A 9,110-nucleotide genomic window follows, 5' to 3' on the forward strand; every position below is an offset into this window, starting at 1 on the left:
TCGATGTTTCTTATCAAATAAAAAAAACCTTAATGATGTAAATTGAGGAGAAGTCAGCGAATGTGTCTCATTAATATATTAAAGCAATATCATGACAGGAAAGGTGGCCAGGATAAGAATGTATTCACAGTTGTAAAAGATGTAGGGAGTGAAATAAAAATATCAGAATGCTCTGAGAATGAATCAGAAGTTGAAAATTCTAAAGCCAACCCCACCCCACCCCATAATCAGATTGGATAATGTGGAGGGGTTTAAAAATTTAGATGTAATATTAAGCTATCTTCCAGAAAACTGTTGAGGTGACTGACAAAAGCTGTTTACCAACCCATGAAAATCAATCTGTGAGCATAGGCCAGGGAAAACATCTTTGGCCATACATGATGTTAATTAATGTAGGGGATGTGTTACCCATAAAGCATCGTCCTCATAGACTCGATCTAGAGAAGTAAGCCCAAGCGAGGTAAAAGATCAGGCTCATGTTGGAAAATGACATTATTGAACAGAGTCACAGTAGCTGGAGCTCAACTAATGTAATGCTACCGAAACTGGATTGGTCACAACGGTTATGTATAGATTATTGCAAAGTTAACGTGATAATTAATGGTGGATTCATATCCAATTCCACTGTATTGAGATGATTAGGCAGGCAATGTTCATTACAAGAATTGATCTATTGAAGGGATATTGGCAAGTTCCATTAACTGATGCAGCTGAAGAAATATCAGCTTTCGTGACCCCAGATGGACTTTATCAATGTAAAGTGATGCCTTTCGGAATGAAGGATGTACCAGCAATTTTTCAAAGATTAACCAACAAGGTTTGGACAAGGATTATGCAACTGTGTAGTTTATATTGATAATTTGATTGTGTTCAGCCAAACCTGGGTGGAACATTTACAACACTTGAACGAATTGTTTGATCGGTTTGCAAAGAGCCAATTTGGTCATAATCTCGGCAAAAAGCGAATTTGCCAAAGCGAAAGTAACTTATTTGGGCCACACTGTGGGACATGGTCAAGTAGCACCTAGAGAAACAAAGATAATGGCTATCTTGGATTTTCCAGTGCCAAAGACAAAATGAGAGACTTTGAGGTATATCAGCAGGGAGGGGTGGCTTCTATTGGAAGTTTGTTCCGAATTTCAGCACTGTGGTGGCTCCCCTGAGCCTGTTTAAGAAAGGCAAAAAATTTGAGTGAACAAAGGAGTATCAAAGTGCCTTTGACAGCTTAAAAGCTGCACTGACTACCTCACCGGTTTTAGCACCGATTTATGATCAGCCCATAACATCATAAGCTGTCGACGCCACTAATGTGGACATTGGTGCAGTTTTATTACAGGAGGACAAAATGGGGTTTGAAAGGCCAGTCAATTACTTTTCTCAAAAGTTAAATTCTTGCCAATAGAACAACTCCACTGTGGAAAAGGAGACTTTGAGTTTGGTGTTGACTGTACAACGTTTTGAAGTCTGCGTACCCAACAGAATCGCAGAATTCAGCCCATCGCGTCTGCACCAGCTCTCTGAGCATTTTAACTTGGTGCCAATCTCCTGCCTTCTCCCTGCACATTGTTTCTATTTAAATAATCATCCAATGCCAGCTTGAATGCCTCAAACAAATACCTAACAACTCTGAAGAGACTGTTATTGATAAGGATCATAATCTTCTAACCTTTTTAGCAAAATTTCAACACAAGAAACTGAGACTATTTTGTTGGCGTTCAATGCTATAACTATATATTTTGAAAGTTATTCATGTATCAGGAAGAAATAATATCATAGATGCTTTATCAAGAGCAAATATGGAAGAACAGGCATGTTGTGATCAGAACAGATTTGTATAGAATATGATTTTTATGGAAAAGTCCTACATTTGATGTTTATACACTGTTACTGCTACAGTAAGATCTGTATAAATAAAATGGATGTAGTGGTAAGAGGAGATGGTAATAGAAAATGAAAATGCCTCTTAAAGATGCCTTTTCATTTTTTCTTCTGCAGGGAGATATTAGGAACAATGTATAATTTCTAAGTTTAAATATTTGTGGTTTCAGTTTCATTTAGTTTTTTTGTGACTAAGCAACCTCGAGGGGCTGAATGACCTACCACTCCTAATTCTCGTGTTCCAAGTGTTCTTATGTGAGATCAGGCAACTTTGAACATGCCTGGCAATCAGCTTTCTCTGTTCAACCACAGGGGAAAGTTAGATCTTGCACATATGGAAGAAGGAACCACAATCCCTCTTCGGAGTTTCTTGATGAGGACAGGGTGGCCCCTGTGTTCAATGCCGGCTGTTCAGAGATTTAGCAACCGAAACACACAATACTGTAGATGCTGGAAATACTTAGTAGATGAGGCAAAGGAACGTAGACAAATCAGCTGGTATTTTGAGTGTAAAGAGCCACCTTCAGGACTGGAAGATATTACAGTTGGACACCGTATTAAAAGGAACAGAAGGGGGAAAAAAAAGTTTAAAAAAAACTTTCAAAGCATCAGGATGTCCCCAAAGTGCTTTACAGCCAACCACGTACTTTTGAGGTGTAGTGACTGTAGGAAATTAGGCAGCCAGTGTGTGCACAGCAAGCTCCCACAAACAGCAATACAATAATGACCAAATAACGTTTTTGTAAAAGCTAATTACTGTGGATGCTGGAAATTTGAACTAAAAACAGAAAATGCTGGAAATATCCAGCGGGTCAGGCAGCATCTGTGGAGCGAGAAACAGCGTTAATGGTTCAGGTCGATGACCCTTCATCAGAACTAAAAAAAGTTAGAAAAGTAACAGGTTTGTAAGCATGTGTCGGGAGGGAGAAGGTGGAAAAAGGACAGAAGGGAAGGGTGGTGCAAGGCCAAAGGGAGTAGTAATGGGGCATGTAGAGAAACAAAAGATGTGTTTAGAGGTGGTATGAATGGCAGCAGGATGAACAGCTGTCGTTCAGAAACTAAAGTGACACCAAAACCAAAACCTCCAATGGAAAAGGGAACAAACTGGGGGCAGCTGTTATGATCTGAAATATATAATGACACAGCCGATGGTAAAGGCTGAGTTGCTCAAATCTCAGAGGGAAACTTGAAACAGCTGTCATAGCCCATTTTTGCAATTGGTATGTTTTGAGATGCAGGCTTTGAATTCAGTAGTAATAAGACCACTGAGTCTTGAGAGGCTCTTAATAAAACTAACTAAACATTTGTTAATACAAGAAAGATTGTAAGCACATACATATATCTACATAATAACTACAAAAATCTCCTATTGAATCTGACTCTCAATTAGACCTCAGTTAAAGGAACAGTAAACCTCAAAGATTTAAACAGGCCCCTGGAAAAGCACACTCCGGACAGTCTAATTCAAAATGAATTTCTTTCAGCTCTGGGTCCTTGCAGACAGCAGCTTGAGGCTTACAGGCTGGAGGCTTCAGATCTTATCCCTCGCCATTACCTTTTCTTCCTTTACACATGGTTTCCTCTTTGAATGCAAATTCTCATTGTATCACTAGGGTTTTTTTTAACCCCTTCTGACAATAAAACTGCTTTCGTAACACTAGTTTTAGTATGGGAAAAAATAAAGCTATTGTTTAACTTCCTCTAGCTAGGTGTGATATTTCACCCATTCTTTTTGAATGGTTTATTTAAAAATGCAAATTTCCCCCTTTACACTTCAACTTATGTTTACCTAATTACCATTTCAAACCTACTTATCTTCTATACATCAAAGCCTCTAGACCAGCTGGCTGTAATCTAATTAAGACTCCCGCACACATACACACACGCACACACATACAAACACATGGATACAAATACCACTAAACTCTTATTTTAAAATGATTTCTAATAAAATTATAGACATTCCTATAGATCCAACAATTTGTCAAGAATATAATGATAAAAGCAAAATACTGCAGATGCTGGCAATCTGAAATAAAAACAGAAAATGCTGGAAAAAGTTAGCATCTGTGCTGAGAAAGACAGAGTTAACGGTTTCAGTCCGTATGACTCTTCTTCAGAGCTAAAGAGAATTAAATGTGGTGAAATTTATACTGTTTAAAGCGGGGGTTGGGGGGGGGAGGGGGCGCGGTGTGGAGCAGGTGAAGCAGGAGAGATTGGCAAAGATGTCATAAACAAAAGGACAAAGGGATGTTAATGGTAGTGGTACCGGCTAAAGGAGGTGCTGATGGTGGCATTGTCAGAAAGCAGAATGTGATAATAGCAGGACAAGGGTAAGCACTCTGGAAAGAACAACATGAACAAGTGACAGATGATCCTTGTGGAGGTGGGGTGGATGATAAAAAGATCAAAAATAGGATAAAAGGTGGGGATAAAACAATGAATACAAATGAAAATAAGTAGATAAAAATGAATATTGAAAAAAGGGATGAGGATGGCGGAGAGAGTTCGTGGTCTGACGTCGTTGTTGAATTCAATGTGGAATGCCAGATTGAAAAATGTGGTACTGCTTAAACAAACTTGTATTGAGCTTCTGTGGAGCTGCAGGAGACCAAGATCAGGGTGGGATCAAGGTGGAGAATTCAGATGAGAACTTAAGATGAGAAGCTCATGGTCTGAATAGAGGTGACCCGCAAAGCTGTCATGCAACCTGTGTTTGGTCTCCCCAGTGTGAAGCAGAGTGCACTGAGTGAGCGGTGAATACCATAGACTAAACTAAAAGGAGTACAGCTCTTTTGATGTTAAAATTCCAGGAAAGGCCCCACCGAGATTTGGACTCTCAGCCCCTGGTTTATAAGGCCAGTGGTCTAACTCCCTGAGCTATGGAGCCAGTGCTTGAAAGAAGTATATATGAGTCGCTGTTTTATTCTGGGAGGAGTGTGTGTGAACATGGGTGGTGAGGAGATAAAAGGGCAAGTGTGACATCTTGCACTTGCATGGGAAGATGCAGTAGGAAGGGAAAGGGTATCGAGTAGGTGGATTAAGTTGTCAGGGGAAGAATAGTCCCTTTGGGATGGTGAGGGGGGAGGGGATGATGAGTTTGGTGACGGCATCATACTAGGGGTGGTGGAAATGACAGAGAATGATTCATTGAACCTGGAGGCTGATTGGGTGGAAGGTTATGACAAGGGGAACCCTATCATTGTTTTGGGAAGAAGGGGAGGGGTGTGGGAGCAGAAGTGTGGGAAATGGGACAGACACGGTCAGGGGTCCTATCAAACACAATGTTTGGGGGGGGGTGCGACATGGTGTCCATGGTTCAGGACAAAAGAAGATACATGAATAGTGCAAAATAGTTGCGTCATCAGAACAGATGTAACAGAGGAACTGGGAAAGTGGAATGGAGTCCTTATAGGAAGCAGGATGTGAGGAAGTGTATAGGTAACTGGGAGACAGTGGCTTGAATATTTGTTGGTAATCCATCACCAGAAATAGAAACCCAGAATTGAAGAAGCGAAGCGAAGAGTCGGAGGTGGGCCATGTGAGGGTGAGAGAAGGGTGGAAATTGGATGCAGAGTGAATGAAGTTTCCCAATTCAGGAGAGCTGAAAGTGGCATCGATAGTCATCAATGCAGCAGAGAAAGAGCTGAGGAAGGGGGCCAGACTAGGACTGATGTAAGGAACATTCCACATATCCCACAAACAGGCAAGCATAACGTTGTAATGTGCCTTTAAGGGATAGCAGTATGCCATCAATAACAGGAAAGTTCAAGTGAGCAGAGCACAGACCACACTGCTGTACGATGTAGAAGTGTCCCATAGCTTTAACTCGAGGGAGAGGACAACAAAGGCCAGTTCACACCTAGCAAATGCCCCGAACACCAGGAAATAACTGACCTATTAAACTATTTTAGTCATACTGGTTGGCTGTATTGTGTTTTTATAATGCTATAAAAACACCCATAAGGGATTGTGTAAGTTTGTTGTGTATTCATTTATTTAAACTAGATGTGTGAGAAAATATATACTTGGGTAGAAAGTGTGGAGACATCAGCAGCAGAGCTGTGTGCCCTGTGCTCTGCACATAGGCCAAAGTGAAACTGAGACCACATCACATAACACACTTCCCTTCTTGTGATGGCCTGCTGCTATCCCTTAAAGGCATATTACACTACCTGTGGCATTTGGAGGAAGTGAGTGGAGTTAAAGGAGAAATTGTTCTATGGTGAGAACAAGTTCAGCCAGGTGGAGGATGGATGGGGACTGGTTCAAGGAAGAAGCGGAGAGCCCTCAGGGCATCCTGTTGGGGGATGGAGGTTGTTGTAGGGTGGCGGAGTTGTGCTATTAATGATCGAGTTGATCAGCAGACACTTCTTGGGTTGAAACTTTAAGTTTATTTACAATATATTCAGCAGCAACTACACGTGTGCTTTCAACTCCAACTCTATCTCTACACTGATTGCTGAGGTAAGCTGCGCTACTCTCCTATTGGTTATTACAGATCATATGATCTCTGCTAACAAGTATTATTCTTAAAGGTATATTGCACACTAAGTAAAATCAATAATTACAAAAATTGCTGGAAAAACGCAGCACGTCTGACAGCATCTGTGGAGAGAAAGACAGAGTTAACGTTTTGAGTCTGTATGACTCTTCTTCAAAGCTAAGAGAAGTAAAAATGTGGTGAAATATATACTGTTTAAGAGGGGGTGGAGCAGGTGAAGCTGGATAGAAGGCCGGTGATAGGTGGAGGCGAAAGAGAGTTTGCCACAGATGTCATAAACAAAAAGGCAAAGGGAAAAAAATTGAAAATAGGGTAAAAGGTGGGGATAAAACAATGAATAAAAATGAAAATGAATTTTCAAAAAATAATAAAAATAATAAAAATAAAAACGATGAAAATTTAAATTTAAAATAAAAATGACTATTGAGAAAAGGGGCTAAAAAAGGGGATGAGGTTGGAGGAGAGAATTCATGGTCTGAAGTTGTTGAGCTCAATGTTAAGTCCGGAAGGCTGTAAAGTGTCTAATCGGAAGATGAGCTGCTGTTCCTCCAGTTTGCGTTGAGCTTCACTGGAACAATGCAGCAGGCCAAGGACAGACATGTGGACATGAGAGCAGGGTGGAGTGTTAAACTGGCAAGCGACAGGGAGGTCTGGGTCATGCTTGCAAAGGTGTTCTGCAAAGCGGTCACCCAGTCTGTGTTTGGTCTCTCCAATGCAGAGGAAACCGCATTGGGAGCAGCAGATGCAGTAGACTAAGTTGAGGGAAGTGCAACTTGAAAGGAGTGTTTGGGCCCTTTGATGGTGCAGAGGAGGGAGGTAAAGGGGCAGGTGTTGCACCTTCTGCCCCCATGGAGGGGCTTGAGGTGTTAGAGGTGATGGAAGAGTGGACCAGAGTGTCCCGGAGGGAATGGTCCCTATGGAATGGTGACGGGAGGTGGGAGGTGAAAGGAAGATGTGTTTGGTGGTGGCATCATGCTTGAGTTGGCGGAAATGGTGGAAGATGATCCTGTGAATGCGGAGGCTGGTCAGGTGAAAAGTGAGGACGGGGGACCCTATCACGGTTCTGGGAGGGAGAGGAAGGAGTGAGGGCCGAGGCGCAGGAGACAGGTCAGACATGGTTGAGGGCCCTTTCAACCACCATGGGTGGAAAGCCTTGGTTAAGGAAGGAGGAAGACATGTCAGAGGAACTGTTTTTGAAAGTGGCATCATCAGAACAGATGTGATGGAGGCGAAGGAACTGAGAGAATGGGATGGAGTCCTTACAGGAAGCGGGGTGTGAGGAGCTGTAGTCGAGGTAGCTGTGGGAGTCGGTAGGCTTGTAACGAATATTGGTGGGCAGCAAGGAAGGGAAGGGAAATGTCAGAGATGGACCATGTGAAAATGATGGAGGGATGGAAATTGTAAGCAAAATTGATCATTTTTTCCAGATCCAGATGAGGGCACAACGCAGCATCGAAACAGTCATCGATGTACCAGAGAAAGGGTTGAAGGAGGGGGCCTGAGTAAGGCTGGTACAAGGAATGTTCGACATAATCAACAGAGAGACATAACTGGGGCCCATGCGGGTATCCATAGCCACTACACCTTTTATTTGGAGGAAGTGAGACGAGTTTAAGGAGAAATTGTTCAGTGAGAGAACAAGTTCAGACAGACGGAGGAGAGTGGTGTTGGATGGGGATTGTTCAGGCCTCTGTTTGAGGAAGAAGCGGAGAGCCCTCAGACCATCCTGGTGGGGGATGGAGGTGTAGAGGGATTGGACGTCCATGGTGAAGAGGAGGCGGTTGGGGCCAGGGAAGTGGAAATTGTTGATATGATGTAGGGCATCAGAGGAATCGCGGATGTAGATGGGAAGACACTGGACAAGGGGAGAGAGAACGGAGTCAAGATAGGAAGAAATGAGTTCCATGGGACAGGAACAGGCTGACACGATTGGTCTACCAGGACAGTCCTGTTTGTGGATTTTGGGTAGGAGGTAGAAGCAGGCTGTCTGAGGTTGGGAGACTATGAGGTTGGAAGCTGTGGAGGGAAGATTTCCAAAGGGGATGTGGTCAGTGACAGTTCTGGAAACAATGTCTTGATGTTCCACCCCACTGGGGCCATCTGTCACTTGCTCATGTTGTTCTTTCCAGAGTGCTTACCCTTGCCTTGCTGTTATCACATTCTGCTTTCTGACCTTAATGACTCCATTAGCACCTCCTTTAGCCGGTACCAGCACCATCAACAACCTTTAACCTTTTGTTTATAACACCTGTGGCAGTCTCTCCTTTGCCTCCACCTTCTATCCAGCTTCACCTGCTCCAACCCCTCTTAAACAGTATAAATTACACCACATTTTTACTTCTTAGCTCTGAAGAAGAGTCATACAGACTCGAAATGTTAACTGTCTTTCTCTCCACAGATGCTGTCAGACCTGCTGCGTTTTTCCAGCAATTTTTGTTTTTGTTTCAGATTTCCAGCATCCGCAGTACTTTGCTGTGATCTTAAACCAATAATTACTACAGAGATGTAGAGAGATTGGACACCATGGTGAAAAGGAGATGTTAGGGACAGGAAATTGAAAACTGTCAGAAGACCTCGTGGATGTAGGTTGGAAGGGAAATATGTTTTTGTGATATCGATTAAGGAATAAACATTGGCAAGGACACCAGGGTGCCTCCCCCTGAGATAGGGACAATGGGATCTTTTCTATACACCTGAGAGGGTAGACAGGGCCTTGATTTAATCTCCT

This window comes from Carcharodon carcharias, chromosome 31, assembly GCF_017639515.1.
Source record: "Carcharodon carcharias isolate sCarCar2 chromosome 31, sCarCar2.pri, whole genome shotgun sequence".
Taxonomy (NCBI): domain Eukaryota; kingdom Metazoa; phylum Chordata; class Chondrichthyes; order Lamniformes; family Lamnidae; genus Carcharodon; species Carcharodon carcharias.